Raw genomic sequence first — 14,649 nt, 5'->3', positions numbered from 1 at the left:
GAGATTATAAGACCCAGAGGATCAGGGAGTTTACTGTGTCTCCTAGCAATGTCAGAAGCTACAACCGTAAAGTCTCACCAACATGGCTGCCTAAACATGAGCTGAACAGAGACAACAACAGACAAGCTGAAGTGGACGCGGAAAGACCACAGGGCCTCAGCCCGACACAAAGAACTACAGTGCATGAGTTCTGGGAGTAGGAGAAACAATCTTCCCCAGGTAAGGGCACCCGGATTGGTTATCCAATAGTAAACGGCCAGCCCTGAAGACAGTAACATTATACACTCTGGACAGCTTATATTTAGGAATAAACATATATGTACATATTTATATGTGCATACAACAACAATTAATGAACAAAGAGGCCATGAATTTGGAAGAATGCAAGAAGGAGTATTATAGGAGGGCTTAGATGAAGAAAAGAAGAAATGAGAAATGATGCAATTGTGTTATAATCTTAAAAATAAAAGAAAAATATAAACAAAAAATAAATTTGGGCATGCAGCTCATGCTTATAATCCCAGTGCTGGGGAGACAGGGATAGAAGCATCACTGGGGCTTACTGGTCAACCAGTCTAGCCAAATCAGCAAGCTTCACCTGTAAGTGAAGCACCCAACATAACATCAAGCGCTGGTCACCATGGGCAACAGAGAGAGAGAGAGAGAGAGAGAGAGAGAGAGAGAGAGAGAGAGAGAGAGTAAACAAGTAGTTGTTCTTACCTGCCTTGCCTTGGCTGGATCATGGGTTTCAAAAAGCCTGATTGTAACCAGAAGTTACAGGGTACCCAGTGTGGGTTGTAATCTCAGGAACTTGAACGTAGAGAGGTCTGTGAAAGGCACATGATCCCTGCCAGAGATGCACACTCCTACTGGAGAAGTGGGGAATACAGGGGAAGAATGCCCTGTGATTCTCTCAAACTTTGCAATCCAATTGAACAAAACGTCAGTTTTTTAAGCTTCTCCCTGTAACACTGCAATAAATCACCATACAAATTAAGAAGAAGCTAGGGAAAGGTCAGAGGTGGAGGGAAGGGGACAAAGCTAAAAGAGCAGACAGGAAGGAGAGAGAAGCAGTATCCACTTAAGAATTCCGTGCAGAACCACTGAACTGAGAATAGGACCCCCGTTGAAGGAATCAGAGAAAGAACTGGAAGAGCTTGAAGGGGCTCGAGACCCCATATGTACAACAATGTCAAGCAACCAGAGCTTCCAGGGACTAAGCCACTACCTAAAGACTATACATGGACTGACCCTGGACTCTGACCTCATAGGTAGCAATGAATATCCTAGTAAGAGCACCAGTGGAAGGAGAAGCCCTGGGTCCTGCTAAGACTGAACCCCCGGGGTTGGGGATTTAGCTCAGTGGTAGAGCGCTTACCTAGGAAGCGCAAGGCCCTGGGTTTGGTCCCCAGCTCAGTGGTAGAGCGCTTACCTAGGAAGCGCAAGGCCCTGGGTTCGGTCCCCAGCTCCGAAAAAAAAGAACCAAAAAAAAAAAAAAATAATAAGACTGAACCCCCAGTGAACTAGACTGTGGGGGGGGGGGGCGGCAATGGGGGGAGGGTTGGGAGGGGAACACCCATAAGGAAGGGGAGGGGGGAGGGGGATGTTTGCCCGGAAACCGGGAAAGGGAATAACACTCGAAATGTATATAAGAAATACTCAAGTTAATAAAAAAAAAAAAAAAGAATTCCGTGCAGGGTTATTTGATCCAAATAATCCAAATATAAACACTACACATTTACATCAGAGGTATCCTGTGTGCTGCCTAACTCTCTGCCCTGTAACCTAGGCTCAGAACTGTCAGGACCCCCTGAGGAGAATCACGAACCCAGGCAAGGCCTGAGGCTTGTGTCTCAGGGCCTGCCCCTGTGCCTACAGGATAACCTCATATCCAGAATGATGAGCATCCAGTGAGCGGAGTCTTAAGTGGTCAGAGAAAGAAGAAATGGAAATTACAGTGTATCATGAGTTTGAGGGTGAGGCAGGTGCCAATTCAAATTCTAATTGAGCTTCTTCCCTATAGAGTTTGGGGAGATTAAGCTTCTGAATAGTCAAGTTCCTCATCTGAAAAGTCCTTAAGGATTGTTGGACCTTGCAGAGGCCATACATTTTCTGCTTCCCGACTTAAAACTGAGCATCTTGGATGTGGCTAACTCACTGACCATAAGGAACTGAACACCTCTTGGAGCAGTCCAAGTGAGCGCTTAGCTGTTGCCCTCAGTGTTCTTTGTTGTTCACCAGGAAATACTGTGCTGACATCCAGAGCCCACAGGGCTTCACATGGGCATTTCCTTCTCAGTGCACACACCTATACCTTTTATGTGCTTGCAAATTCATACTCTTCTTTCAATCTCCCATACAAATACTATCACCACTTTAAAATTTCCCCAGACTCCAAAGCTAGAGCCCATACCCACTGCCCACGATGGCTCACAGAACCTCAACAAATTTCATACTCAGATCTTGCTGCATTGTGATGACTAAGCTCGGGTTCCCACAGAGCAGTGATTATTAACCCCAGCACTTAACAGCATGCCTAGGGCCTGGCAAGTATTATGCAACTGGTTGAGTTAATACATTCCATACGTAAAATATGAAAAGTACAAAGTTGAGTTTTAAAGTCTTATTACTGTTCTTCTCAAAAGCCAGTTTAAATCAGAGAAAAAAAACAATCACACCAGTTTAGTTTTCCTTTTTAATATGAATCAGAATTACTCATCTTAATTCCCCAACCCTATCCATTAACTTAGCTCTGAACTATAGAATTCCTCTCATAGAAGAAATATTTGCTAAGGGCACCAATAAGACTTCTCTGACATTAGAGGTCATGTGGGCCATGTGACAAATACTAATATAAATAATGCATTTCTACAAGAATTCTTTCAGAACATGGTGTCTCTGAGTCAGCTAGCTCTCTCCACAAAATATTTAACTCCTTCTTGGTTTGACAGTCTTCAGACCATATATATATTAGTGTTGGATGGCATCAATGTAAAAATGTGTTTCATATTTAAAATAGTATCTCTTGATTTGTTTTTTGTTTACTTTTTATTGATTCTTTGTCAATTTCACATCATGCGCCCCCATCCCTCCATATCTGCCCTCTACTCTTGCAACCTCTCCCACCAAAGGAAAAAGAAAAACCCTACCATGGAAGCTGCAGTGTGTCACTGTGTATCACACAGTGTACACCCTTTTGCCCAAACAGCTCACTTGCAAATGTTCATTGCAATGAGTCATTGGTCTGGTTTGAGGCCTTTGGCTTCTGCTATACTGTCAATACTGGGTCCTCATTGGGATTCTCTTGGAGTTGCCTATATCATGGAGATCCTGCACCTTTGTTTCTGCAGGACTGGCCCCTTCACCCCCACCAGTAGTTCACAGAAGAGGAGGATGTCCAACTCAAAACCCTGGATCTGGGCCTAGGTGGTGGCTGAGTTGGTCAGCCCACCAGCTCTCCCACACATACACCACCAGGGTGAGGTCTCCAGTACACTAGCGCTAGCTCACTGAAGTGCTGCAGCAGGCAAGGGGCCTGCCAAGTGTGTATGTGTGTGTTGGGGGGGGGGGTGTACGGGACAGGGACAGCCAGCTCTTCTATCTGTGGTATATTTTTAGTCACAGTTCTGATACAGGGACAAGAAGCTCATGCTACATAATCGTGCTACCTATAAACATGCTACCTGAGTTTTCCCCTTTATGAGTTCTTGTCTATTCCCTTTTCTTGGTATTTGCCATGCCTTAATTTACCTTTTCATTCCAACATGAAATTACAGGTATGCACCACCATGCTTGGTAGATGTCTCAAATTCCTATTAAATTAATGTGTGTCATTTATTGGGTGTTCTTTATGTCAGACACACTACCAGAGGTTTTATGAACACCAGATCATCTCAGACATTCTATGATCAAGTAATATAAACATTCTTATACGCATGTAACATAGGAAATAATAGAACCAGGTCTGATTTCACCAGTTTTTAACCTAGGAAAATATGCCTTTTATTACGTCATTACATAGTCCTATAATAATTTCCTTAATGGAGTGAGGAGATGGTTTAGTCAATAATATGCTTGCTGTGCAAATATGAGGACCTGAGTTTGAATCCCTAAGGACCCACATAAAAAGCCTGCAATCACAACAGTAGGAAACTAGAGGATTACTGTGGCTCCCTAGCCAACCAAGTTAGCCTAATTGGCAGACCAACCAACAATTCAGTGACAGACCCTGCCCTATAACTAAGGTAGAGACTGATTGAGGAAGTCGACCAGTATCAACCTCTGGCCTTCCTGCACACATGCACAAATGTGTAGGCATATTTGTAAACAAATATGTATATATGCACACATACACAGATCGACTCTGTGGATCACATGTTGGCTCAGAAGATGTCTCCAATTGATTCCAGATTATTTAAACCCTTACAGTAACTCGTGGCTTTGTAGTTAGTTCTGGGCTGACAGCCAGAACGCCAACGTGGACAAAACTGCAGACAACCAGAAGGACCACAAAGTTAGGAAAAGACAGACCTTCAAGGCAACCGAAGCTTGCTAACAGAGCACCAATCATCTTTTCAGGCACATGGACACTAAATTAAATTTTATTATGATTTAACCTGAATATTTATATCACCCAAAACCTACACTGAAATCATAGCCAACCCCCAGAGTGGTGGTATTGGAAAATGGAGTGTGAGGGGGTCTATGAGGTAATGGGGAGGAGCCTTTATAAACAGGACTGTTCTCTTACAGAAGAGGCCTGAAAGTCACCCCTTACCCTTCTATTGTGTGAGGACGGAACAAAGGTGGGTGGTCTGTGAACCATTGCCGGATTGCTAACATGCTAGTCGTGGTCTTGGATTTCCGAGTCTCCAAACCTGGGAGACATGAGTTCTGGTTATTGGTAAGGCATTTTGTCTATGGTGTTTCCAATAAACCACTTGGCTTTTCAAAGTGTTGCTTGCAACACAACACAGAGCCTTGTCTGATACAAAATGAATACTCAAAATGCCATATTCTAAGTAAAGTGGATGCCTTTTTTAAAGAACACATCTGTCTGAAACAGGGTCTCACTGTGTAGCTCAGGCTAGCCTCAAACTCAATTCTGCCTTCCAAGTATTAGGATTACAGGTCTGCACCACCAACCCTGTTAGATGACTTTTTGAAGAAATACAATAAATACCAAAACTAATTTATTCAAATGAGGGCAGTTGTTTTCGGGCAAAAAGAGCTGCAAAAACCAAAGGAGGAAGCTCTGAAAAGATGCCCCAAAATTACAGGGCTGATTAGCCTGTATTTTAGTTAATATTTAATTTAAAAGAATAATTTCATATTTCTGTAGAAAGTAACTCAAAGGATATAAATGGGGCTGGTGAAGTGGTGACATACTTAAGAGTCCTCACTACTGGGGTTGGGGATTTAGCTCAGTGGTAGAGCGCTTGCCTAGCAATCGCAAGGCCCTGGGTTCGGTCCCCAGCTCCAAAAAAAAAAAAAAAAGAGTCCTCACTACTCTCCCAGGGACCTAGGTTCGGTTCCCAGCACCCACTTGACAGCTCACAACCATCTACCATCTCTAACTTCAGCCTCAAGGGACCTGATGCTGCTTCTGACTTCTGAAGGCTCCTGTATGCATGTGGCACACAGATATACACTCAGTCACACGTACGTATAAATAAAATAAAATAAACATTTTTTAAAAACGAAATATTTGCTCCCAGGAGCTGGGAAGAGGTACTAGTAAGTAAAGTATTTATGGCATTACTGTGAGGTCCTGAGTTTGAATCTTCAAACCCCACATAAAGCTAGATGGTAATGGAAGTCTGTAACCCAAGCACTCCTACGGCAAGACTGAAGGCAAAGACAGAAGAATTCCCAGAAGCTTGTAAGCCAGCTAGCCTGGTGGACATAGTGACACCCAACAGAGACTCCATGTCATACAAAGTGCAAAGTGAGGACCAGCTCATGGTTCTCCTATGACCTCCATACACATGCTGTGGCACATATGTGTCCTCAAACCCAGGCACGCACATACATACACAAATACATACTCAATTTAAAAAAAAAAAAGAAAAGAAAAGAAAAACCATTTGCTTCTGCTCTTAGTCAAACTCAGAGCATCTTGCTTCTACTCCTGCTCAGTCCTCAGCAAAATCAACCCTAAACTCCTCAGATGCTCAGACAAGTTCCATGGCAGGCCCTACCTTTGTCCTCAGTCTCCGGTCCCCAGCCCTAACTCTGTACAGACTCTGCAGTTGTCTCCTGGGACGTCAGTGGTTCAGCTAAGGCAGTTCATGACCCAAGGCTGGCATAGCTGCCCAGACTGTTACACCCGTGGAATCAGGTCACAAGACCTTGCTTACAGCAAGCTTGTAGTAAAAATAAAAAAACAAACTCTCCCCTTGGAGCTGTGCCGTTTCTGACACTGTGAGTGAAAGAATACTCATGGCCTTGGGGCAGTTACGGAAGGGCAAAATGATTAGCACCGAGAATGTCCTAAGTTAGGACTTCCAAAGTGAACGCTCTCAGAATTCCTCTGAGACTGGCCTCCATCAACACAGCCAAGTAGACAAGGGACAGGCTGTTGTTTACCCATTCCCGAGTCCTCTTCGACATTGCTGAGCCTGGAGTCCACCCAAGGCTGACCTCCCCGTCCTGACATAACTGCACGTGAGAGTGAAATGGGGATTAAAAGCTCATGGGATAAGTTCTGGTAACACACAGCTGGACCGACTGCAGAGGAACTGAATCCAAAGAACAAGTTGGCCCTCAACTGGGAAAGCAACAGGAAGCTGTGCAGCGATGTCTTTTTACAAGCACCGGGAGAACATTCCACTTGTCATAAACGAAAACTTCTCCAGAGCCTCTCTCCCCATCCTCTTCCTACTGTCACAGAGCACAGGCTTGCTATCAATTTCATGCCTGACACTCCCCCAAACACCCCCAAAACTGTCTCTCAGGTCTCAGCCTGCCTTGCTGTCATTCTTCCCTGCTTCTTCTGAAATGCTCTCCTTTCCCTCCACTATTGCTCTATCCTTACCAACAACAGACATTCAGTTTTCCCTAAATTTTGTATGCATATAAAAACCTGATTCTTTTTACAAAGCTGATAAAAAGGCATTTTAAAGGTGTGTGTGTCCCATTCAGAGCCTGCCCCACATGTGGCCCATACATATACAGCCATCCAATTAGACAAGATGGATGAAGCAAAGAAGTGCAGGCCGACAGGAGCCGGATGTAGATTGCTCCTGAGAGACACAGCCAGAATACAGCAAATACAGAGGCGAATGCCAGCAGCAAACCACTGAACTGAGAACAGGACCCCCGTTGAAGGAATCAGAGAAAGAACTGGAAGAGCTTGAAGGGGCTCGAGACCCCATATGTACAACAATGCCAAGCAACCAGAGCTTCCAGGGACTAAGCCACTACCTAAAGACTATACATGGACTGACCCTGGACTCTGACCTCATAGGTAGCAATGAATAGCCTAGTAAGAGCACCAGTGGAAGGGGAAGCCCTGGGTCCTGCTAAGACTGAACCCCCAGTGAACTAGATTGTTGGGGGGAGGGCGGCAATGGGGGGGATGGAGAGGGGAACACCCATAAGGAAGGGGAGGGGGAGGGATTAGGGGGATGTTTGCCTGGAAAGGAAATAACACTCGAAATGTATATAAGAAATACTCAAGTTAATAAAAAAAAAAAAAAAAGGTGTGTGTGTCCATTTCTTTCCTTTACCACATTGGCTCACCGAAATGAAGACTTTGATGGGAATCTGAGATCTGAAGTCAGCTAACCTGGACTGTCTGTCATTGCATGAGACTTTGAAGCCATCAACCTAAATTCTCTTCTCTCCATTTCTTTACCATAAAACACATTAACAGCAATATTGTTACTTCACCAGTACGTGCTGGTGACTAAATAGAAAAGCATGTTTTATCATAAAACTTAGCAAAGTATAAAGCACTCCAGAGTTCCTCAACCCTGTCAATGTTAGTTCTCTGATTAGGTGGATGTTATGAATATATGATCTAATATCACTGTAAAGGTTTAGTCATCTACTTAGAGATCATTTGTTTTCCAAAGAACTCACTCTACTCCATCTTGTCTGGATTCTTCAAATTTGGTTTTTCTTCCTTGTATATTGAGTCATCTGGTCTACCAGCCTATTGTAGGGTATTTCATGAATTGGAACTCAGAACTATACACTCTAATTCTCAGACTATGCACCATATAAAATTTATAAGCCTCAGTTGACCAAAGCATAACAGTATTTCTTATCTAAGTGTCTCTTCCTTTAATGCACTACTGGAACCTCACAGTGCTAGGTAAGTACTCTACCAATGAGCTGCACCGCTACCCCATAGGCTACCTTTGAAAAAACTCTTCTGTTCAAGAAAGCAGAAGCCTGACAAGATGATCCCCTGACCAATATGGTAAAAGGAGAAAACTGACATCTGCACATTGTCCTTTTTAGACTTCTATACATGCACACACACATGCAAACACAAGCACACACACATACACACACACACACACACACAGCACTCACACATGCATGCATTCATGCATACAATGAATCAATAAAAATTGAAAGAGGACAAGAAATAGAGGTCTATATTAGAAAGGGAAAGTATATAGAATATAAGACTAGAGGAACAAAGAATCAAGGTAAGTCACTGGAGTACTCAACAAAAATACCAAAATCTTTCCTTCTGGCCAGGCCACTATGGTGCACATCTTTAATCCCAGCACTCAGGAGGAGGTGGATTTCTGTGAGTTCAAGGCCAGCCTGGTCTACAGAACAGCCAGGGATGTTTCATAGAGAAATCCTGTCTTGGAAAACAAAAATAAAAACAAACAAACAAATCCTTCCTTCTAAACTAGCCAGAGAGGGGCTGCAATGACGGCTGGGCAGTGAAGAACGCTTGCTGCTCTTACACAGGATGCAGGTTCAGTCTCCAACACCCACATAGCAGTTCACAACTACCTGAAACTTCAGTTCTAGAGAATTCAATGCAGGAACTAGGCACATACATGTTGCATGCACACACAGAGCAGCAAACACTCATATACATAAAATAAAAATAAAACCTTTTAGTTAGCAGGTTGAATGGCTGGATATATGACTCAATGGGTAAGAATGCTTGCTGCACAAACATGAACCCATATGTTCTTTTAAAAAAAAGTTAACATGGTCAAAAGCATTTGTAACTCTACTACTTTGAAGCTATAGAGACAGAAAGATCGCTGGAACTTGCTAGTCACCAACCCAGCTCCACATTCAACGAAAGGCCCTGTTTCGATGGAATTACATGGACAATAATGGACCAGGACAACTGATATGCTACCCTGACCTCAACATGTACATGTGGGCACATGCAGCACATAAACAACACACCACACACACACACACACACACACACACACACACACACACACTTAATTTAATTAAAAAATAAGAAAGTAGATAAGAATTTTGTGAGCACACAGGAATCCACTTATTTGTAGCAAAAACCCTTCCAAATTAACCCCTTTCATTTTGATATAGAAAGATATCAATGGACTATGTTGAAGGCTACATATAGAGTTAAGGGGATGTAAAAAGAGGATGATGGAAACAAAATGGGGGCCCTGTGGGTAAAGCACTTCCTCTGCATGTGTGGGGACTAGTGGCACCTTGCACGTAATAAAGTGTTTCATGGCTGCCCAGTGCCTAGCCCGTCACTGGAAAGAGGGAGGAACACGGCTACGAAGGAAGAGGAGAAGCTGATGGGAGAGTATGCTGCCTTCATTATAGAAGACCCAGGGGAATTACATTTGACTTTGTCTGGTGTAGGATCTGACAAAGAGAGCAACTGAATTGTCTTTTTCTTTATTTAACTCCAAAAGAGTTTAACTCTACTATAGCTGGTAAGAAACTAAGAGCTCCGACTGCCTGTGTGCTCCAATTAGAAGGTTTAAATGTGACGCTGAAGTATATACAAATAAAATCCCATAAAACATTTTCCACTGGTCTCTCCCTGGAGTCCCACTGCATCTTGTTTAACAAACGACTCATCCACAGGTGCCCAGAAAGGAAAATACTCTCAAAGGCCAATGAGAAGCCATGGAAACTCCACACTCAAGATTGGATTTCACAAGCGGACAGTGAGGCACCACCAAACTGGGTTCAGCAACCTGGCTGTGGCATCTAGTTCTCTAATCTGGTTCTATCTATGGGTCAAAGGAAAACCTAGAAATGCTATACAGTCAGCAAACATGAAGATATTTCCGAGGGATTCAGAGTCCAGCCTCCAGACAGCACCTTTCCCTTCGTCTTCGTGTTTCCCTGCCTTGGAAGCATGTGAGAACACCTTGAAGAGGATGAGTGCACTGAACGTCTCAAGGGCAACTAGGTCGGGTGTTGAGATGCTCTAGAGAACTGAACATATGACCTCAGACAAGAATATAATTCTCTAGAGTGTATCTGAGGAACCGACTGCCTAGCTCCACCCTTCTGTGGAGGACACTGACACTCCTCAGAACAAGCTTTTCTTAAATCTTAGCTATGGGTCGTCAGCACCTAGCTGAGCGATTGAGATCCAAGGGAGGCTTAGTCTGAAGGGAAAATTAAGAAGAGATGACACAGATCCTGACGGTGACACTAGCTGTTCATTTGTTCCCTTGATAAATGTTCTTAGGGCTGGAGCAACTGCTTAGCAGTTAAGAGAGCTTTTACTGAAGACCTGAGCCTGGTTCTCAGCACCCACGGCAGGTGGCTCACAACCATCTGCAACTTGATGCTTCCTGCTAGCCTCTGCAGACACTTCTGCTCACATACCCACAGGCAGACACAGATGCATACATGTAATTTAAATATGAAAATATTCAGAACAGCATTCACATAGAATATTATGTGATAAGGAAATGAGAAAAATAAAAATGGTTGTTACTCCTGGCCCCTAGATAAAGAGCTACGGCAATCAGTGGTTGCTGAGAGAGAACCAGTCTTTCCCACGGTATAGCTCCCTGATAAATTATCCAATTCCAAATGGTCAGCCCTAAGAGAATACATAGAAGAACAACACTAAAGGGCCTCAGCAGACTGTGCTTCCATATGCATATGTATGTATGGACATATATATGTAACAGTAGTGATTAAGTAGAGGTCACGAGGTTGAGAGGGACTGGGATACACAGGAAGAGCTGCATGGAGGAATAGTGTAGATTGAAATTGATGTGAATACAGAATTAATGTGAGAAATTCTCAAAAAAAAAAAAAAAAACAGTTGATTCATTCTGGACCCAGAGATACAGCTCAGTGATTAAATACATGCCTAGCATGTGTAAGGCCCTGGATTTAATCTCCAGCAACACCAAAAAGCATGGGGTGGTGGGACACTAAGATTTATTTATCTAATCTCTCTCTCTCTCTCTCTCTCTCTCTCTCTCTCTCTCTCTCGCCCCCTCCCTCCCTCCGCCCTTCCCCCCCCCCTCATATATCTCAAGCTAACCTTAAACCCTTAAACTCACTATGTGCCCAAGGATAACCTTGAGCTTCCGACCCGCCTCCTGCACTTCCTGAATGCTGAGATTATCAGAATACATCGCGACGGTATCTGTTTTTATGTAGTGCTGATCATTCAATCCAGGGGTTCACACCTGGCAGTCAAGTATTTCACCAACTAAGCTATGGCCCCAGTCCTTGCCTTTCAAAGCTAAGACAGTATGTATGTATCTTATAGTAATAAGATAGAAAGCACTGATTTCTCGATGAGTAGTATATATAAAGTACCATACTCAGGACAGTTTGGAGATGTTGGGAATTATTTGTGGTAGAGAGAATCAAGAAAAGCTTCACAGGGGAAAAAGTCACTTAAGATGACCTTTGAAAGAAGGGTAGGTTTTGGATCTGAAAGACAAAATACTGAAGTAGAAGGACGGTGTATGTAGTGAGTCTGACAAGACACACGGGGAGCAAGACACTTGCCTCAATCTAGCAGAAGACTAACTTCAGCTTCCAATAAGAACTAGGATTTACGTGCTAAACAACCTAGACTATTGAAGGTTTGTGAGCTGGCGCACGGTGTGCTGAGACCTGAGGACTAAGTGGGCAAGGCAGGTTAGAGCAGAATACAGCTGGAGGCAAGACATGAATCAGGACAGAAACACAGTTGGATGGACAAAAGAATGAAAGAAAGAGCGGGAGGGAGAACTAAGGGAATCAGAGAAGGCATGAAGAGGATGGGGTAGACAAGAGATGCTGGCACATCCATGGGATTGGGTCACTGGTGAGCCACTGGAACGGTGACATCAAAGATCACCTGAGTGGGTCTTCGACTGTCTATAAGGCCAGTAATACTGTTACTGTAGACTCGTTAATAACAACAGTTTAAAAATAGAGTCAAAGACATCTCAAGAGCAATTTTATTAGCATTTAGGAAAACAGTAGATAGTACAGGTTCTGTGACGTCCTGGCATAGAGGGGCGATGGGGGAAAGGCCATGCCTTTTAAGTCAAACATGGAATGGAAACAGATAGGAAAAGCCACATATAGTAGTCCGACAGCCCACCCCAGCCAGTTCTTGGGCTTTGTCCAGAGCCTGTTCTGTTGTCAGATGAGGAAAGGCTTCTGGTCTCCCCCTGCAATTGGCTTCTTTCATGTGCTAATCTTTGTAGCTCTTTTTGTCCATATTCTCCTGTCACAATACTATCAACAAAAAGGGGCCTTAAAGGTGAAAATGCCTGTGGGTCATGTATGTGTGATGTCTACCGTCATAGAAGTGTGACACTGGGTCCAGAGCTGTAACACACACACACACACACACACACACACACACACACACGACTTCTCCTGGATTTCTGAATCATATCCTTTCCCTCCCCTTCTTCTGTGGCAACTCTCTCCTAGTCCCCACGTGGTCCTTTTCTCCTGTTCCCACAGATGGCAATGGGTTGTCACCTGTCACCTGTCTATGCAAGTCTCACCTGCACAGCTGCTGCACAGACACCACTTGCACGGAGCTCACTCCTGTAGAGTGCAGTGATGAACACAGCGGGGACACACAGTCGCATGTTCTGCCCCTTGCTGGCCATGCGATTAAAAAAAAAAAGTCATATGCCTTGATCTGTGTCATCTATAAAATGTAGCTACAGCATTGTTAAAAAAGAATTAGACATAGAGGGGTTGGGGATTTAGCTCAGTGGTAGAGCACTTGCCTAGCAAGGGCAAGGCCCTGGGCTCAGTCCTCAGCTCCGAAAAAAAAAAAAATTAGACATAGGATTAAAGCAAAAGTGGGTAGATAATTCATCCTGAGTAAATGGTGATTAGTGTTAAACAAACCGGAGGTAAAAAAAAAAATCTGTCTCTTTCTTGATGACCACGTCCATGCAGCTAACTGCCATGTAGACAGGATCGTGGCCTTCCTTACCCTACATGTTGCTGATATTGCCAACATTCATCCTGTCATCCAACAAAGTAGAAGCCTGGGAATCATCTCACACTCCAACCCCCACTCCTTAACCCCACATCCATGTGCCTATAGGCTTGACTTATAGACAAAGGTTTTAAGGGTTAGCCTCTGGAACAATAGAAAAAAGTTTTGTACATAGATGATAGAAAGAAAGACAGAGAGAGAGAGAGAGAGAGAGAGAGAGAGAGAGAGAGAGAGAGGAAGGAAGGAAGAAAGAAAGAAAGAAAGAAAGAAAGAAAGAAAGAAAGAAAGAGAAAGAAAGAAGGAAAGACAGAGATGAATGAGTAGAACTTTTTATTTTCTCATGGGTAATTTTACGAAATTTTCCAAATATTCTCTGTCAATCACTTGATTATACTAAATTAGTCAGTCGGGCCCACCTGATGAAAACTAACAAATTTAAAGAAAAAGCAGCTTACATCCTGACCTTTGAGCATCTCCTGTCATCCTCTTCCAGGGTCCCTACAATTTCTTAGTTGGTTCTTTGACTCTGGGCCTGTCAGTCTTCCCATGTACCGTGACAGCTCTCTTTTCAGGGTTTCCAGCAGCCCCGTCCCTCAAATGTTGGCAGCTGAGCTTGTGGTTTGGGGTTTACAGAGTCGTTAACGAAGAGGTCTCTTCCTGGTTGAGCTTGCCCCAGGAAGTAGAGGGGAAATAGCGCAGCAGCTCGAGACTTAGACAATGCTGCCACCCATAGGTCAAAACTGAAATTGCCTCTGGTCTTCTCCCCTAATTAAGAGTGACTTAATGGAACATTTCCCAAGGACTTGGAGTTTTAACCGGAATTGTAACTGAATTGTTACTGCCATTATTGCTAGTGCTTCAACAATAAGCTTTTGATATTCGTGACACAATTATAAAGCAGGCCCATGAGCTTGGGCTGCTGCAGAAATGAGGTTCTGGGAATGCGAAATAAGAAATCACTTCCAGCCCAAAAAGAGAATACAAAGGGGGGGGGGGGAGGCAGAGAGAGAGAATCCAGTAGGCAAACTGGCTGAGGGGAAATAAGGGGAAAAAGCAGACACCTCCATACAGCATGTACAAACACAGCAGGTACCCTGAGAGACACAGAACTTACTCCCAGAGAGCAGCCCAGCTGCTTTGACCTCAGTTCCCTCTGCCCTTGTCCCCTGTCTATCCTCAGTCTCAGATCAAAACCACCTGTGCTGTTATGGCTTTGGAGGACTCTGAGTATTTGAACT

The 14,649-nt window shown here is 43.8% G+C and overlaps 1 long non-coding RNA gene across 1 annotated transcript in view; it reads right to left on the bottom strand.

The window, feature by feature from the left end:
* LOC120096311 (uncharacterized) overlaps positions 1-14,343 on the bottom strand; it is a 28,709-nt gene extending 14,366 nt beyond the window's left edge. Inside the window, exon 1 of the long non-coding RNA XR_010057097.1 lies at positions 13,875-14,343. This is a non-coding gene — a long non-coding RNA (uncharacterized LOC120096311). The remainder of the gene's footprint in view (positions 1-13,874) is intronic.
* Positions 14,344-14,649: the final 306 nt, after the last annotated feature.

This window comes from Rattus norvegicus, chromosome 13 (genome assembly GCF_036323735.1).
Source record: "Rattus norvegicus strain BN/NHsdMcwi chromosome 13, GRCr8, whole genome shotgun sequence".
NCBI classification, from domain to species: Eukaryota; Metazoa; Chordata; class Mammalia; order Rodentia; family Muridae; genus Rattus; species Rattus norvegicus.
This window is presented reverse-complemented; position numbering and strand designations above follow the sequence as displayed.